Source organism: Cervus elaphus, chromosome 5 (assembly GCF_910594005.1).
Source record: "Cervus elaphus chromosome 5, mCerEla1.1, whole genome shotgun sequence".
Classification (NCBI taxonomy): domain Eukaryota; kingdom Metazoa; phylum Chordata; class Mammalia; order Artiodactyla; family Cervidae; genus Cervus; species Cervus elaphus.
The window spans coordinates 113188670-113208371 of NC_057819.1; positions in this window are offsets into that span (position 1 = coordinate 113188670).

The following is a 19702-nucleotide window of genomic DNA, read 5'->3' on the forward strand; positions in this document are numbered from 1 at the left end:
AATGACACAATGAATGACAACACTGTTCTCAGCAAACCTCTTCTTTTCTGGTACTTTTTAAGAGGGGGAAAGAAGGGAGGAGAGTGAGGGAGTCTGATTAGTTTCTCAGTTCAAGAGTTTTTCATTATGTCAGAGTCTCTTCATTCAGATAGCCTTAGAAGGGCCTGGTGCTTGTTTTAACGCTCAGCTGTTCCAATGTTGAAATTCTTAATAATTTTGAACAACTGCCCCACGTTTTCATTTTGCACTGGGCCCTGAAAATTATGTAGCATGCAATACCTGCAGCAGTAAAAAGGGCAAGTGGATGAGGTAGGTTTTGGGAGGAGCTATTGTTCTCTTTCACTTCCCCATCACCTCAGTCTCTTTATAACCTGAGAAATAAAAAAGCGATATCCCAGGACTTAGGGGGATTTGGATTCAATAGAGCATTAGATAATGGTGTTCTAAAGTTGGAAGCTGTAAACATGTAACAAGACACCATTCACCATGGAACCAAGAGTAAATTTCTCAACCAACATGTATAAGCAGCCCCACCCTCCCAGCCACCCCACCAGGGTTACTATCATCTACACTGTTTGCACAGAGCTTGGGTACATCTGGGAAGCGCCAGTGAGTCAGCTGGGCCTATTTATGTGGGAAGTTTTATATGGATGAGGGTTAAATGTTAACTTGCTTCGGTTTTGTCAAAAATCTTAACAAAAGGCAAAAGTGTACTGGTAACTCTAGTGCTCAGACCCGAAACCAAATGCTTTGAACCAACTCAAAATTTTGGGATCTACATTATTTAGTTTTATACTGTTCTACTTGGTAGAGTTTGTGATGCCTTAACCTCAGTTTGCTTCCTGCTCTAACACATTGGTTTTTTCCTGGGCACTGGCTAGAAATGCAGATTTGGGGCCGTACCTCAGACCTATTGAATAATAACCTGCCTTTTCAAAAGATGCTCGGGTAATTTGTGTGCATATAAAAGTTTGAGAGGGGCTGTAGTCATGGACTCAAAGCTGGCTAGCTTGGTTGGGATCGGGGGCAGGATATCTAACCTTTCACAGGTATGTGAACTCAGTGCCTGAGTCCTCTTGGAGGGTAATGGGGAAGCAGTGTTCTCAAAGTGTGGTCCCCAGATGGGCAGCATCAGCATCACCTGGGAACTTGTTACAAACAGAGATTCTCAGACCCTACCTGGTCCTCTGAGTTAGAGACCCTGGGGCCGGGGCCTTAATCCTCTTGGTGAGGATTAGAAAAGTCATCCTTTTAGGATGACTGCTAGAAAGTTATGGTAGTAGTGACATAGCAAGATGTTTCAGTTGGTTGTACGTTTCAATTTCAAATGCTTTTATTTTGTTAAGCAGAGCCTAACGTTAAATCAGGCATTTCATAAAAGCCTGTTCTCTCCTCGAGGATTCACAGTCCAGGCAGAGAGGCTGGCTTAGGGCTTGCAGGTGGATGTGCGTGGAAGCACCTGGCGAAAGTGGAAAATAGGTGGGGACTGGAACAGACAACAGAATATTGCCCAACAGATGCCATCTGGCAGACATGGTATTCTCATCACAGCTGAGTGTTACTTAGTAGTGAAGCAGCTTTCATGTTGCTTAAAAAAATGCTTTTCAAGCCTATTCATAGCCTTTGCTTTTATTCCATGATCACTAAACAGTTTTCTGATATCTAATTTAGTTAGCACATTCATCATGAGACAAAGCTGCAATGGATAATGGAAAAGCACCAATACCAATTCCATTGTAAGTGAATAGGAAACAGTACTGAACCAAACTTGGATCTGTTTGCCCATAGGCAGTAAAGCCAATCTATGGACAGTGGGTTGTAGTGAAGGAAAGTGACCCTAATTCCCTGATGGCTTTCAGGAAAAAGTTTTTTAAAGACAGGGTGAAGGAGAGGGTTGTGGGGTACATGATCAACTTGTCATTTTGCTGACTGGTTGGTGGTGGTTTCTGACCGGGAATCAAAATCAACCTTCTGGTTCCAACCTGTCTGGGGTCTATTGTTTGTGGTCAATATGCTGTTAATTACTTCCACTCAGTGGGGGTTTCATATCCACACAATAGCTTAAGTATATGGCTTGGAATATTATCTATAGCTCTTAAGGAGGAACTAAAAGTCCTTGACTTTAGTGGTTAAAGTATTGTTTTGTCTTGCTTGATTGTTTTCCTTTGTTTCTGTGTTTTTTTCACTCTCTGTAACTCAGGAAAGGCTGAGGAGGCTAAAGTTTTCCTACAAACAAGAAATAGACAGACATAGGGGAGTCTGTCCCAGGTAGGCCCCATAGGGTCCTGTTGGGTTACGGGATCTCTTGGTAATGGGATTTCTATGATTTCATCCCCTTAGCACCTATCAACCTTGAGCAAACTGATAAAGTCAAATATCTGAACCTTGACGTTTGAGGACTGGACCTTTGCCTACAAATGTGTGTTGAATGAGTAAGTCTATAAAGTGCAGTGCCTTTGGAAAGCTCGTTCAGAAATATTCTGTTCTTATCTGCTGTAAATAATATCCTACAGCCACAGGTGTGTAAGACTGACAGCCACATAAGGAACTACAGCACAGTAATAGCCCGTATTGTGTCCCACGAAATATGCTATCTTAAGAAGGGGTTCAAACATCCCAAACTTCAATATAGGGCTATGAACTGTTTAAGGCTTAGGTGGTCTGGATACATTACTAACACAGTAAGTATATGATTGATGGTTAATAAAGGAATGAATGATTGAATGAGTGTGAGGGAATCTAATTTATCTGTTTTAAAGAGGAAGAAGTTTCTTGGCATTTTTCTTTTTTTAAATCTTGGTGCACTGGGCCTTCCTTGAAGCGCTTGGGCTTCCCTTGTTGTGGTGCAAGGGCTTCCTGCACAGGAAATGAGTTCCCTGATCACTGTTTGAACCTGCGTCCCCTGCACTGGCAGGCGGGTTTTTAACCGCTGGACTACCAGGGAAGTCCCTCTTTGTATTTTTCTTAGAAATCCTTCCTGTTTTTATGGTGTCTCTGTATGTGTGTTAGTTGTGTCCGACTCTTTGTGACCCCATGGACTGTAGCCCACCAGGCTTCTCTGTCCACGGGATTCTCCAGGCAAGAATACTGGAGTGGGTTGCTATTTCCTTCTCCAGGGGGTCTTCCCAACCCAGGGATTGAACCAGCATCTCATGTCTCCTGCATTAGCAGTTCTTTAGTGCTAGCGCCACCTGGGAAGCTTGCTGTTGCTGCTAAGTCGCTTCAGTCGTGTCCGACTCTGTGCGACCCCATAGACGGCAGCCCACCAGGCTCCCCTGTCCCTGGGATTCTCCAGGCAAGAACACTGGAGTGCGTTGCCATTTCCTTCTCCAATGCGTGAAAGTGAAAAGTGAAAGTGAAGTCGCTCAGTCGTGTCCGACTCTTCGCGACCCCATGGACTGCAGCCCACCAGGCTCCTCCGTCCATGGGATTTTCCAGGCAAGAGTACTGGAGTGGGGTGCCATTGCCTTCTCCGACATGGGAAGCCTACTATCAATTAAAATGTGTTTTGCTATGTTCTCTCTTCTACATAAGGAATTTGATTGCATGTTTCTGTAGGTAAATGAACATAGAAGAAATCATTTCATGTCAACTTTGTCCTGGGAGAGAATACAAGACCTGGAGTCAAGAGATGGAAGGTCTTATTCTCTGTGTTACTGTGGCCAAGTTTCTTTACCTTTCAGGAAATAATATCACTGAAGAGAATATGAATCATCTGGACTCTAAAGTCGTAAGATTCCATTTTATGACTTTGAAAGAAGCACTGTGTTTATTTGTCTCTTGCTCCCTCTGCTGGATAATTGGCTTTCTACTGTGCTCTTATAACGAACATTCAATGTTAACCGTAAGATTTTCTTTTCTCTTTTTGTACTTGGAAATTTCCAAGCTTATACTGAATTATACCTAGACTCAAGAGAAACCCTTCGAGCCAGTGGTCCCCATCCTTAAGATGGACCTTGGAATCCCCTATTGACTTGATGCTATAGGCCAAGGATATCTTCAGGCTTTTACTGTATTCAGAGTTCCTGTCCTGGAGGCTGGCATTAGTTCCTTCAAATCTAACAACTCTGGGGACTTCCCTGGGGGTCCAGTGGTTAGGGGAACTTCCCTGGTGGCTCAGTGGTAAAGAATCCGCCTGCAATGCAGGGGACACGGGTCTAGTTCCTGGGTTGGTAGGATCCCCTGGAGAAGAAAATGACAACCCACTCCAATACTCTTGCCTCAGGAATCCTATGGACAGAAGAGCAGTCCATGGAATCACAGAGTCAGACACGACTTAGCGACTAAACAACCAGTGATTAGGACTCCAAACTTCCACTTCAGGGGCCTAGGAATCCAGTCCTTGGCTGGGGAACTAAGATCCTGCAAACTGTGCAGTGAGGCCAACAAAACAAAGCAAAACAAATCCAACAACTCAGAGACCATGACTCTGTGTGTGTGTGTGTGTGTGTGTGTGTGTGTGTTTAACCTGGGGACCACCGCCCAATGGACACTAAAGAAAGTATTGGATCAGCTCAGGATATGGGCACTCTACTTTCTCCAACTTGGTCCTTCAAATAAGTCTACTTGTGTAACAGGGAAGGGTTAATTTTAAATTTAAACTGGATCTGCTCCCACGACTTTAACCCTATTTTGTTATTATAAACATACATAACAGCCTGCCTCAGGGAGATAACCTGAGCCTCCCACCTGTGGGGGACTGTTAAGCAAATAAAACTAACGGTATTCCCTTGCCTGAGGCTTGCCATTCTAGGGGTTATTTGTAAAGACTGAACAGTCTTTTTACTTTGTTTGCTCACCTCCCCCCAATCCCTGATCCATAAAAGAACCTGGCAACCAGGCCCTGACAAGATGGTTATTTTGAGGCACTAGCCTGCCATCTTCTGGGGTCACCTGGCTCCTGAATAAAGTCTCTTCCTTGCCTCAACCCCTCACCTCTCAGATTTACTGGCCTGTCTTGCGGCAAGTAGAGTGAGCTTGGATTCTGTAACACTTGGAATTTGCTTTCTAAGGCCCTGCAGAGTTGTAAGACTGCTGTGTGACAGAGAATCAGGCAATGTGAGAACATGATGTTAAAAATCTCCTTTTTTCTGAAACTCCTTTATTAAGATGCTTGTGTTAAAAGGGGGAAAAAAAAAACTAACTAAAAAATGTTTTGTGGAGCAGAGTTTTCTAAATTACCCAAAATACTTAAAAAATTTAGCCTCTACTTTTCATTGGTCAGAGGAATTCAGAGGCTGCCCTGGGGAAAATTGTGAGGCCGGAGGGTTTACGTCCTGCACCCCCAGTCCCGTCCAGAAGGGAAGCCTGCCCCCAGCTCCACACCTTCAGGCTTTCCTGTGTATCTTTGTCAATGGTTGATGAGCTAATTGTATTCAGGCTGTTTGTGCACAAAAGAGTGGAATACCTGCAATTTTATAGGGTTTGACCCACTTTAAACAAAACCGTTCATTAGTCAATATTTTATTTCAAATGAGGAAATAAGTTATTTTGCTCATTGTTAATGGAATTGCTGTTCAATGAGCTGTTGAAGAAGGCCGCAGTTTAGTTTTTATTTTTAGTGAGGAGACAGGCTTACAGGAATGGTAATTACATTTTGGTAGTCGTCCTTTGATACTGTACCTGTCATACAAATTACTGAGATTTGAAGTTGCTATCGTGCCTTGGGCATGAATTGTGAAGAAATTCATTTACTTCCTCAAGAGGCTGTATGGATACCGAATTCGCCTCAACCTGAGAGCCCTGATCACGTAGAATACTGAGTTCAGGCCTAAATTGCCTCTGTGGTCAGCAGGGGGCGCTCTTGCCCTTCATATCGCATCACGGCTAAAGCAACTCTTTCCAGCCCATCTAGGGAAACCTGTTTGTGAATCACCATTACTGCTCTTATTATTCGGTTCAAATTGGCATTTTGCAAAGAGCAGCATTACTTCTCGGTGAGCAACAGTTGGTCAGTCATCTCGAAAAGCATTTGGCAAACGTGACAATTTTAAAAGCAAAAAGCAAACTATGTCCTTTATCTTGTTTTTAATTTTTTTTCCCCACAAGCATGAAAGAACTACACGAAAAAAGCAAATCCGTTTCCATCTTTTATTTTTAAATTATTTATTATTTTTGGTTTTGATGAGTCTTCGTTGCTGCGTGTGGGCTTTCTCTAGTTGCGGTGAGCGGGGCCTATTTTTTTGTTGTGATGTGTGGGCTTCTCATTGGGGTGGCTTCTCTTGTTTCTGGCCACAGGCTCCAGGTGCATGGGCTTCAGTAGTCGCAGCATGTAGGTTCAGTAGTTGTGACTCATGGACCCTAGAAAGTGGGCTCAGTAGTTGTGGCCTGTGGGCTTTGCTGCTCTGCCACAAGTGGAATCTTCCCAGACTAAGGATCTTGTCTCCTGCATTGGCAGGCGGGTTCTCATTCACTGTACCACCAGGGAAGTCCCTGTTTCCATCTTTTAAATTATTACACTACACCAACTATCCGGGTGTTCTTTGAATTGGCCGTGCTTGTGTGCAAAAGAGTCAAAGCCCCTCTCAATTGTTTAGCTGCTAAGTCGTGTCCAACTCTTTGCCACCCCATGGACTGTATAGCCTGACAGGCTCTTCTTTCCATGGGATTTCCCAGGCAAGAATACTGGAGTGGATTGCTATTTCCTTTTCCAGGGGATCTTCCCAACCCAGGGATTGAACCTGGGTCTCCTGCATTGCAGGCAGATTCTTTACCACTGAGTCACCGGAGAAGACCCATGGTTAACAAGAAAATAGTCAGATCAGACTATCTATCTGGTTCAAGTCCTACTTGGAATTGAAATCTGGTTCCCCTTACAACATTCCTGCCAAACATAATTGCTCTCTGCTTTGTTTTCCCCATCTCAAAGCAGTGACCCTGAAGAGCAGAGAGGATGGTAAAAGTCCGTGGAACTTTTAAAGTAGATAGCACAGCAATTTAGAAACCAGTGCTGCTGGAATTGTGAACTTTTAATCTTTTCATTCATCACATCATTTAATCCATATTTTAAAAGAAAGAAGCCACAGAATAAAATAACAGGCACTGACTGGCCTGAAATATCCCAGGAAAATCTGGTTTGAGATTTTTCTGGGAGTTGATCCAAGAACATTTTTCTTTCTGCCTTTTGATCTGTCAAAAGATACACAAGATACTTGGATGCCTTGAAGACATAGATGCCAGTATGGAAATAATCCCTGACAAGTTCTCTTGCAAAGGGAGCCAGCACTTACAACAGGGGATAATTGTAAAGGCAGGAACTGGAAAAAATTTTTTTTCTGCTGCTTAACTTCAAACCCATTTTTGTACTTGTTTTGTAAATGGATTTTGTCTCCTACAAAATCCATTTTGTAGGTAGGTTTGAGGTGAAGAGAGGTAAAATGATTGCTGCCTGCAGGTCTAATTCCTCTTCCCCTCCTCCTAACTCCCCACCCCCCTAACTGCACTTCTGCTAGCCGAAGGTTACTTGCCCTGTCTGTGCCCTCAAAGAAACATTTAGCTGATCATGGGCGTGCGTGCTAAGCTGCTTTTATGACCCTATGGACTGTAGCCCGCCAGGCTCCGCTGTCCATGGGATTCTCCAGGCAAGGATACTGGAGTGGGTTGCCATGCCCTCCTCCAGGGGATCTCCCTGACCCAGAGACCAAACTTGCATCTCTTGTGGCTCCTGCATTGTAGGCAAATTCTTTGCCACTGAGCTGACTGCAGAGGAGTGGAAATGAGAAGAGACCAAGAGAGGGAGAACCTCTGGAGGTGCTTTTTATATTGAGATAATTTTGTATAAGTATATAAATGTCAGAAGTTACTTGCAGGTGCTGAAACAAAGCTTGGGTGGGGGCAGGCAGGATGTAGATATCTTCGGGCCTCAAGTCTCCCCTGCTCTGGGACCCAGACAAGCACAGCGGTGCCTTCCAGACATCATTTGGATCCTTTAAGTGTAGCAGAGACCACCTAGAAGGGGTATTTCTAAAGGGGTATGGAAATAGGCCCTGAATTCTCCCCCTTACATGTTCCTGGTGGGGGAGGTGAGGCAGACCCGATTCCAAGCACTACCAGGAAGATCCTGGAAGAGCACGTTTGTGCATCAAAGCCTTGCACTTCCGGCCCTGGCCGCCACTGTTCCCCCACTTCACATGTTTGTGTTTCCCTCTCTCCCAGCCTTTGCGTGTCTCGACACCCAAAGTGTCTCAGGCTGTGGTTTTAACCCTATTCCTGCTGTAGAAAGACCCCGATGCTGGGGAAGATTGAAGGCAAAAGGAGAAGAGGGCGGCAGAGGATGAGTTGGTTGGGTAGCATCTCTGATTCAATGGACATGAATGCGGGCAAACTCCAGGAGATGGTGAGGGACAGGGAGACATGGCGTGCAGCAGTCCATGGGGTCGCAAAGAGTGAGACACGACTTAGCAACTGAATAGCAGCAACAAATGCTGTAAAAGTGGTTTGCGGGCCTGTGCTTGTCCCGGGGTCTTATTTCTTCCTTCTGGTTCCTGTGATTGGGGGAGGGACGTCTGCTCTTAGAAGGTAGCCCCACTGTGGCCTCACTCAGAACCTGATCCTGGTGCCTCTACCCTCTGGTTGGCCCAGGGACAGTGTGGCTGGGGTGGAAGACAGCAGACTCGAGTGCTGTCACCTCCTGCCTGGGGTCATATCGGCTCAGGTGCATCTACATGAGAGGTGGGGGCAGAGGAGGAAGATAGATGATACCTTGTTTCCTGTAGAGAGGTCTCTTCTAGAACCTTCTACCACACCCTTCTAATGTGGTAGAGGGAAGGAGAAAGGACAGAGTGAGAAATGGAATCACCCACATACCCACAATCAGGTCTCTTACCAGCGTTCCTGCCCCTTGTACATGCGGGAATGATTAAAGATGCTACCTCCTTCCCCGGAGCTGCTCATCCAACCCTTAGCACTGTAGCAAATGAAGTTCATAAACTTTTAGCTGACTATTGTCTTTGTGTGTATGTTAGATCTTTCCTTGGAGAACAAAAAGGTCAATAAATTTAGATTTTCCATGGCTTCCCCGAATGCTTGGATTAATGTTTTCTTGGAATGCCCTTATTTGGTCTGTCAGTTGATTATTATTTTTGGAGGACATTAATGACAACTCAGGCGTGATGTCTACAAAGCCCCACATTAAGGCAGCTTGCATGGCAAACCTGCCATTCAGGTAATGACGGCTGCCCTCTGGAAAAACAGGCTGGGGCCTGGTGGGGGAAGGTCGCGTGGTAATGCCTGGATGCTTGGGAAGGGTGTGAGGCCAGTTGTAGGACTTGACTTGGTGAAACTGGGCAGAAGGGTCAGGGATGGCTTTATGAAGTTTTTGTTGAGTGTGGGAGAAAATGCCAAGAGGGTGGAAAGAGATTTACTGAAGAGACTTGCTTTCTTTTTGTCTCTTAGCTCAAATCAATTTCCTTATCATAAAACCAGCAAAGGTAGTAATTATAATGACTACCTACCATGATTATGGGTGCCAGGAATGGCAGTTGGGCAAAAGGACTGTTTTGTATATCTTAATTTTCTTCTCTGAAGTTCTGACTTTACTAACTTCCTTGTTTTGTCTTCCTAATAGTGACTGGCTCCATAGTAGTCACATGTTAGGAATGTCATAAATATTTCTTGATTGGTTCTTATTCCAATTCCTGTGTGAGTTCTTGAAAACAGAGACAATCACATCAATAACAATGAAAGCAACCAGTCCAGGCTGGGTTAGTTTAGTGTGGAACAGGACATCATTTCACAGAGTTGTTGGTTTCCTTGAAACTTCAGACATCATTTAGTTCTCTGAATCAAAAAATGGTCCTTGAAGATTATTTAGGAAGAATTTTGTAAGTGGATATTCATATGTAAATAGTGGCGTACTTGTTATTGCCATGTTCGCTAAAGCAATAGACAATGTTGACAAGGCATTTTGCATCCTCACCAATGATTCTGGATAGTGGTGAACCTTTCAGGTCCTGTGCTAATACATTGACACCAGAAATAATTTGGGACAAGGTGATGGATCTCCTTAAGTTTCCAGACTATTCTGTTTTCTACGCTTGACTAGAACCAAGAAACACCTTCTTTCAAGGCCTCACTTAGTGCTCCTGTAAGCTTCACTCACTTTGAGAAAGACAGTGCTAATGGGATTCTAATGGTGCCACCTTTCCTGCATGAACTCTGTTGAGACAGCTTAAAGATAAGACATCCAGTTTAGGGGATAGACTGACATGGATTGAATGCATATATGATCTTATGCCTCCAGGTGTGGTTGATAAGTCAGCAGCCTCAGCATCATCTGGGAGCTTGTGAAAATGCAGAATCTTAGGCCCCTAACCCAGACCTGCTAGAAACCCAGATCTGCATCTGTAATGAGTCCCATGTTATAGGTATGAACATTAAGATTTAAGAGGCACTGATATATATATATATATATACACAAAATACATATTATACATATATATTGTATATACATATATATGCATATGTATAATACATATACATGCATATATAATACAATATATGTATATAATACATCATTGTTATATATGTTATATATATATGTGTAAAACTTGGGATTAGATATTGACTCCCAAACTACTACTTCCTAGAGTGTTGAAAATCCTTACAGCATATTTTTGTGATGGGTCTGTGGATAAAATATTTCCAACAGATGACTCTTGAACATATTCTGACTATGGCCCAGCCATCATGACCATCTTCTCTTTATCCTTCTCTTTTTTTCTCATTCTCTGAAAATATGGAGAGAGATATTTTTGGTAGAAAGTAAGAGTGAGTATAAGGTCAGACTAGGGGGTGAGGTTCTCTGCTTTTGGAACTTGCTAAGCTTCTCTCTGGTGTTGACTAGTAGGGTTTTAGGCAAGTTAAGAGAATACCTCTAGTGCACAGAGGAGTGAATGCTTCAAGATTTGGGTAATAGGAAGGGAGTTCTCAGGTCAAAAACTGTTCCTGCCTAGTCCTGAGTATTTCTAACTCCTGTGTATTATTTTAGTACCATGCCCATTCAGATTTCTTATCCCTGGACCCTCACCTTAGATAAAAACCATCAGCAAGAGTTCATCAAAGCATGTTGCCTCTGTCTAGATTTTACATAGCTCTTTAGCAATAATTTTTGACTTTGTGCAACATGGTAGAAAGAATCCTGGGTACCAATGATGGTGTCATCATTTTTAGCTATGTGATCACAGGTCAACAAGTTCACTCCATTTGAGTCCCAGTTTCCTCAACTCTAAAATGAGGATAATAATACCTTACAGGGTTGTGATAAGAGTTAAATGAGGCTATGGGTGCAAAACTCAGTCAAGAAGAGTTGTTACTGTTAAAATTTTTAAAAATATATGTTTGTATGTATATCACATATATGAGTGTTGGGCATGCATACTTTAAAAATTAGCATAAAGCGACTTGTAGTTTTTAATCTTGGTGGCTCAGTGGTAAAGAATTTGCCTGCCAGTTCAATCCTTGGATCAGGAAGATTCCCCTGGAGGAGGAAATGGCAATCCATTCCTGTATTTTTGCCTGGAAAGTCCCATGGAGAGAGGAAGCTGGCAGGTACAGTCTATGGGGTCACAAAAGAGTTGGATATAACTTAGTGACTAAGTTTTTTAAATGGCTCGTAATTTAAATTTCAAAGAGAACTTATGGTGAGTAGGATAGCCCATGTACTGGTATGACTAACACAAACACACATATAAACTTCTTTCGTAAAAATTGTAAGTATGGTTAGGTCATCAGATTGTGAAGTATGTCAGAGACTGTCTTCTTTTCCTTTTTTGCATGACCTCACTGCAAATATATTTTAGAAACCCTCTAATCCTCTTCAGGAAGATGGTGACAAGTAGATGCTGTAATAGAGTAAGTGAGATGCAGAGTGAGTCACACACAGGAATGATCCCAGGCATCTAGGAAGTTGGAGAACCAATGTTGCTATGATACACAACCAACAAAACACTTCAGGGTATCTATCTATCTATCCACCAAAAATCTTAAAAGTATTTAGTGATTAAAGGCCATGTATGAGTATAATATTTAATGTTCAGCATTGTGAAAAAAACATGCCTAGAATGAATGGACAATATTCTAGGGTCTTAATGATTTAAAAACTTAAACATTATAACAACTTGATGATCGTGATCATCTTATTCTGTGCAGGCCTTAATAGTTGTCGGTGAAGCAGGACTTTGCTTACCTACACTGAAAACAGGTCACCTTTCAGTGAAACTCTTGATCTGTGTCATACTTATTGTAATCATAAGTATTTAGAGAGACGTTGTTAATGTCTCTGGAATGAGGAACATAAACACAGAGTTAAAGGAACTGAAACTCAAAGATATGATGGAAAAGAATTTACTTGGGCATCCTGACATGCTCCTTTTTGGGTTGGACTTACACTGCTTGGTCCCCCATTTGTGAAGAGACGCAGAGGGAAGCTGTGAAGATACTTGAGCGTTAGCTTTACTCTGTCCCATCTTTGCAGAGTGAAGACTTTGGCTTTTTTTTGAAAGCTCTGGTGCTTCACCTATGGTTATTGGACCAGGACTTCTGTAGAGATCCATTTCAATGTTAAACTGATTAAAAAGCTTTGTAGAAAGTTGGATGGGATGCTAATAGACCAGTTTCATTTATTTATTTGTATTAAACTTTTTGTTGTGTATTGGAGGATAGCTGATTAACGGTGCTATGATAGTTTCAGGTAGATAGAACACGGATTCAGCCATTCATATACGTGTATCCATTTTTCCCCAAACTCCCCTTCCATCCAGGCTGCCACATAACATTGTTAATGGACTAGCTTTAAGTCAGCTATGTTACTGAGAAAATAATAGACTCTTCTATTTTAAATACTCTGTTTTGTTTGTCCACTGCTGCATGAAAAACTACCCCAACATATACTGGCTTTAAACAACAGCTGTTCTATCTTTTCATAATTCTATGGGTCACAGTTTCAGATTTAGCATACTAAAATGACTTATCTTTGCTCTATGGTATCTGGGCCCTCAGCTGGGTTGGCTTGAATGGCTGAGAACTAGCTGGAATGGCTTGATCTGAGTTATAGGTCTGGGGCTTCAGTTATGGCTTTTGATTTGTTTCTTCAGTTTTCCTTCATGTGGCCTCTCCAGGAGGCTGCTGCGGCTGCTGCTGCTAAGTCGCTTCAGTCGTGTCCGACTCTGTGCAACCCCATAGATGGCAGCCCATTAGGGTCCCTGGGATTCTCCAGGCAAGAACACTGGAGTGGGTTGCCATTTCCTTCTCCAATGCATGAAAATGAAAAGTGAAAGTGAAGTCGCTCAGTTGTTTCTGACTCTTCGCGACCCCATGGACTGCAGCCTCCCAGGCTCCTCTGTCCATGGGATTTTCCAGGCAAGAGTACTGGAGTGGGGTGCCATTGCCTTCTCCGCTCCAGGAGGCTAGCTTAGACTTATTCAGTGTGATAGTTTCAGGGTAAATGAACTTCTTACATGGTAGCTGGCTTTCTCGAAAGAGCAGTCCAAGGGGTAAGGCTAATGTGTAAGCATTTATCAAACCTCTGCTTCGTCATGCTTGCTGATGTTCTGTTGGTCAAATCAAGTCATGGCCCAGGACAAAGTAAATATGGGAGAAATTACAGAAAGGCATGAATCCCGGGGCAGGGCCTGTGTGGGGTAGGGTGTTGATGGTGGTGGCATGGATTCATTGGGGCCACCAGTATCTACTGCATAATCAGAAAAAACTACCATTATTTAGTATCCAGTTTCTAAAGTGAAAGGCTAGATAGGTGTATATGTAACCATAATACGATATTACTTGATGTCCATAAAATGTAATTTTGGAATTACATTACTTTTTTCCCTGGAGAAATGGCATGCTATATCATCTGGCACAATATAAGCTTTAAAAAATGTCCATGCTACATATAGTCTATGTAAAAGAATTTATTTAAGACCATATATAGAGAAAATAAAAATATTCAATCTCTAGTACCTATCTTAGGCTTACTTTTTTCTTGCAGTTACTGGCATTTTTACAAATTGTTTCAGCTTAAGAGTTAATACCTTAATTATCTTGACTTTTCAATAGTTCATGTTTAGAATTGTTATTTTTAATTTGCTATGAGTTTGTGGTCACAAAGAGTCAGACACGACTTAGTGACTGAACAACAACGAGTGTTAAAAATTATGTGATGCTTTCTTCAGTTCTGATATTTCCATATGTCAGAGGTGCTATATGTAGGTAGGAATGAGATTTGAATCCCAGGAGGGCTTGTCTAACCTTTCTAGACTTTACCTTCCTCATCTCTTAAACAAGTGGATTCAAAATTGCTATGTTTTCTTCTAAAACTACTATTTTTTTATTTGAACTTATGCATGATGTCTAAGTAAGTGTTAGAGAAATAAAAAAATGTACATGTGGGAAATACTAAAACAATCTGATATTTCTTTAAGGAAAAATTGACTTAGGTGTTCCCAATACTAAACCTTTTCGTTGCTTGGCTTAGAGATGTTTTGCCTAAGGAGCCTCTTATCTGCATATGTTAATATTTTACTTTGCTCTGACAAAAATCTAAGAGGTAAAAGAAATGAAGAGGCTAAAATAACATGGCAAATTTTCATCATAGAATTCATTATAGGAGATTTGGGAAAATATTTGATTAGGCACCTGAAAAGGAAAGATATATCCATCTGAATGCAGATTTCCAAAAAATAGCAAGAAGAGATAAGAAAGCCTTCCTAAGTGATCAGTGCAAAGAAATAGAGGAAAACAATAGAATGGGAGAGACTAGAGATCTCTTCAAGAAAATTAGAGATACCAAGGGAACATTTCATGCAAAGATGGGCACAATAAAGGACAGAAATGGTATGGACCTAACAGAAGCAAAAGATATTAAGAAGAGGTGGCAGGAATACACAGAAGAACTATACAAAAGAGATCTTAATGACCCAGATAACCATGATGGTGTGATCACTCACCTAGAACCAGACATCCTGGAGTGTGAAGTCAAGTGGGCCTTAGGAAGCATCATTACAACAAAGCTAGTGGAGGTGATAGAATTCCAGCTGAGCTATTTCAAATCCTAAAAGATGATGCTGTGAAAGTGCTGCACTCTATATGCCAGCAAATTTGGAAAACTCAGCAGAGGCCACAGGACTGGAAAAGGTCAGTTTTCATTCTAATCCCAAAGAAAGGGCAATACCAAAGAATGTTCAAACTACCACACAATTGCACTCATCTCACATGCTAGCAAAGTAATGCTCAAAATTCTCCAAGCTAGGCTTCAACAGTAGGTGATCTGAGAACTTCCAGATGTTCAAGCTGCATTTGGAAAAGGCAGAGAAATCAGAGATCAAATTGTCAACATCCACTGGATCATAGAAATAGCAAGAGAATTCCATAAAAACGTCTACTTCTGTTTCATTGACTATGCTAAAGCCTTTGACTGTGTAGATCACAACAAACTGTGGAAAATTCTGAAAAAGATGGGAATACCAGACCACCTTACCCACCTCCTGAGAAATCTGTATGCAGGTCCAGAAACAACAGTCAGAATCAGACATGGAACAACAGACTGGTTCCAAATTGGGAAAGGAGTATATCAAGGATGTATATTGTCACCCTACTTATTTAACTTATATGCAGAGTACATCATGAGAAATCCCAGGCTGATTGAAGCACAAGTTGGAATCAAGATTGCTGGGAGAAATATCAACCTCAGATATGCAGATCATACCATCCTATGGCAGAAAGCAAAGAGGAACTAAAGAGCCTCTTGATGAAAGTGGAGGAGGAGGTTGAAAAAGCTGGCTTAAAACTCAACATTCAAAAAATGTAGATTGTGGCATCCGGTCCCATCACTTCATGGCAAATAGATGAGGAAACAATGGAAACACTGAGAGACTTTATTTTCTTGGGCTCCAAAATCACTTCAGATGGTGACTGCAGTGATTAATGAAATTAAAAGATGCTTGCTTCTTAGAAGAAAAGCTATGACCAACCTAGACAGCATATTAACAAGCAGAGATATTACTTTGCCAACAAAGGTCTGTCTAGTCAAAGCTATGGTTTTTCCAGTAGTCACGTATGGATGTGAGAGTTGGACTATAAAGAAAGCTGAGCGCCGAAGAATTGATGCTTTTGAACTGTGGTATTGCAGAAGACTCTTGAGAGTCCCTTGGACTGCAAGGAGATTCAACAAGTCCTTCCTAAAGGAAATCAGTTCTGAATATTCATTGGAAGGACTGATGCTGAAGTTGAAGCTCCAATACTTTGGCTACCTGATGTGAAGAACTGACTCATTGGAAAAAACCCTGATGCTGGGAAAGATTGAAGGCAGAAGTGGATGATGGAGGATGAGATGGTTGGATGGCATCACCGACTCGATGGACATGAATTTGAGCAAGCTCTGGGAGTGGGTGATGGCCAGGGAAGCCTTGCGTGCTGCAGTCCATGTGGTTGACTGAGCGACTGAACTGAACTGAACAAGTAATTAATTCACATGAGAGTATTAAAAAATTAGAAATATGGGAAACAGACAAACAAATACAAAAGCACTTGAAGCTACTAAAGCCACAAGTTCTCAAACTTGATTGTACATTGTAATTACCTGGGAATCTTTAAAATATATGGATGCCTGTATTCTAACCTCCAAAAAACTTGATTTAACTGATCTATAAGTTGTCTGGGCATTAGAATTTTTTAATCTCCACAGTTTATCCTAAGGTGCAGCCAAGTTTGAGAACCTCTGTGCTAAAGTAACTTTCTCAGGTCCCTTTCTCTTACCTAGCTTTTCCCACCATAATTTGTGATTCATCTTCTTGTTTTTCTCTCAGCTTTATGACCTTTCTACCGACATAAAATTGCTACATTCCTTAATGATGAATTTTTATGAAGTTTAGTTTCCAATTTCACACATCATTAACAGGGTAGGTATATAAAAAGCATCAATGGGAAAATGAGCTTTTAGTCAAGGCATGCATTTGACTGGACTGAAAAATATTAATGGATCTATCCACTCAACCATGTTATTATGGTACGATTGGAAAATATGTTGACATAAATAGTCCAAAATAATACTTGATACATGATACATCTCTGGATTAGCCAAGTATTTCTTTAATTACATTTTGGGTAATGGAATAGCTGTTATTTACTTGAAGTGTTCCTGTAATGGAAACAATAGAATTTGTTACCAACTCCTTTATGTGGATTGGGTGTGTGTGGGTCAAAACCAAATACAAATGAAAACTTCTCAGTCGGCAACTTGCCTGAACCTACAGGCACTAATCAGTTTGTATTTTGGAATACAATAATCATGGGTATTTTGAAATATTTTTGGACTTACTCAGATGTGTGAGAGAGGTTATTCGATGTTGCCTAGAGTCTGAACTTGTGCAATTGTCTCTTTACTCAGGAAAATGGTTTAATTCCTCTCCACTTGTCTGAAAATTTATATGTTGAAATCTTACCTCCCAAAGGTGATGGTTTTAGAAGGTGAGGTCTTTGGGAGGCATTTAGTTCATGAGGGTGGAGGCTCTGTGAATGGGATTAACACTCTTAGAAAAGACACTCCACAGAGCTCCCAAGTCCCTTCCATCATGGGAGGGTACAGGCTACGAACCAGGGAGTGAACCCCCCCCAGAATGCAACCCTGCTGGTGCCTTGGCCTTGGCCATCCCAGTGTCCAGAGCTGTGAGGAGTAAATTTCTGTTGTTTTTGCAAGCCACTCAATCTGTGGTATTCTGTTACAGCAGCCTGAATAGAGTAAGGTAAGAGCAATTCTTTATCAATAGGCTGGCCAAGCACTCCAGTTTGCCTGGGACTAAGGGCTTTCCTGAGCAAACCAGGATGAGTTGGTTCACCTTAACTGGTACAGAGAAAATGAATACTTTGGGAGTATTTTAGCTGCTTGACTGAAAATTATCCTTTTTTTTTTTTTTTTTAATTAGAAAATATTTATTTGTTTGGCTGTGTTGGATCTTAGTTGCAGCAGGTGGAATTTTTTTTGCATCATGTGCAATCTTTCATTGGGGTGTGTGGACTTTAGTGGTGGCTTGCAGGGTCAGCAGTTGCAGAGCACGCGGGCTTTAGTAGTTGTGCCGTAAGGGCTTAGTTGCTCAGCAGCACATGGGATCTTAGTTCTCTGACAGGGATCGAACCTGTGTCTCCTGCCTTGCAAGGAGGATTCTTAACCACTGGACCACCAGGGAAGTCCTGAAAAATTATTCTTATGTTTTGATTTATGACTGCCAAGTCTTATGTAAATGATAACAGTAAATGCAAGGTTAGTGGATTATTTTCTGGGGCTAGTATTAAAACTTTACCTTCAGCTTGTCATGTTGCTTTTTAAATATTTCTTCAAAAGATTTTGCTAGCACTGCTAAATTTCACCTTGAGAAGATAAGTATATTTTATGTCTAATATCTAGATTTAAAAAAAGAGATAATGTCTAAAATAGCAGAGTGAATTGCTAAAGTAGAGAAAAAATTAATTTTAAGATATTCCTTGAGACTATAGTACACTGTTAACATGAAGAACTTCTCCTAGTAAAATGAAATAGAAAAAGAGGGCTAATACAGTCTAATATGGATCTTTTCTTGCACCCCCCCAAATCATCAAAATTTACACAGAGAAGTATTACACAAAAATTCATTGATGATTTTATAAATTGGTTATTTTTGAAATTCTTGGAAGTAATCACACAGTAAAGATAAATTTATAGTTTTACCCCAGGGAATTAACATATTTCATTTAAACCAATGATACATTTTTGCAATCATGTGAGTATCCTGGATTCCTTTTGCCTAATTTCAAATTGTTAAGGGTTGATTTTCTATTCTTTGGGTATTGAGAATCAGAAAATACCAATTATTGCCTTAAAGGGAAGACTAATCCAGTTTTAACACATGCCCAGGTCAGAAAAATATCAAAAGCACTCCTTTCCAAGGGAGTATTCAAACATAGAGACAAAAAGTATTCAGGGCATTGCCAATGTGTTAGACGAACATGGAACTAAATGTACTTTTAGGTTAACAACTGGACATGGAGTCTAGAGGCTCAGATCTAGATCCAACTGCAATAATCCAGTGAGTGTTTGGGTCCATGCCTTTATTGTCTGGGTCTCAGTTTATTTGCCTGTAAAGTGGGAGAGTTTGACTAGCCCATGCCTGTATAGTGCTGTGCTTAGTCACTCAGTCATGTCTGACTCTCTGTGACCACATGAACTGTACCCACCAGGCTCTTCTGTCCATGGGGAGTCTCTAGGCAAGAATACTGGAGTAGGTTGCCATGCCCCCCTCCAGGGGATCTTCCCAAGCCAGGGATCGAACCCAGGTCTCCTCCATTGCAGGCTGATTCTTTACCAGCTGAGTTTCCAGGGAAGGCTTCCCGGGTAGCTCAGATGGTAAAGCCCATGCCCATGGTCCATTGAATTGTTAATATCCTATTGTTTCATGTATGGCCTTCTGATGATGTCTTAGTGAATATGTGAGTTTCTGTCTTCCTTTTCTCCAGTGTTGCTCCTCTGTACCAGCCTTGGAGTAGCAGCTCACACAGCTAAAATCTGAGAAAAAGACATCTTCTTCAGGGGTAGAGGTGCCTAGTCTGTCTTCTTTAGTCTTTACGACACCTCAACATAATATTCTGGATCCTAATGTTTGCAACTCAGATTTTGGATGAGTTGTTTCCCCTTTTAGGGTCTCAGTATCTATCTGTAATGAGGATTTTCCCCCCTGAA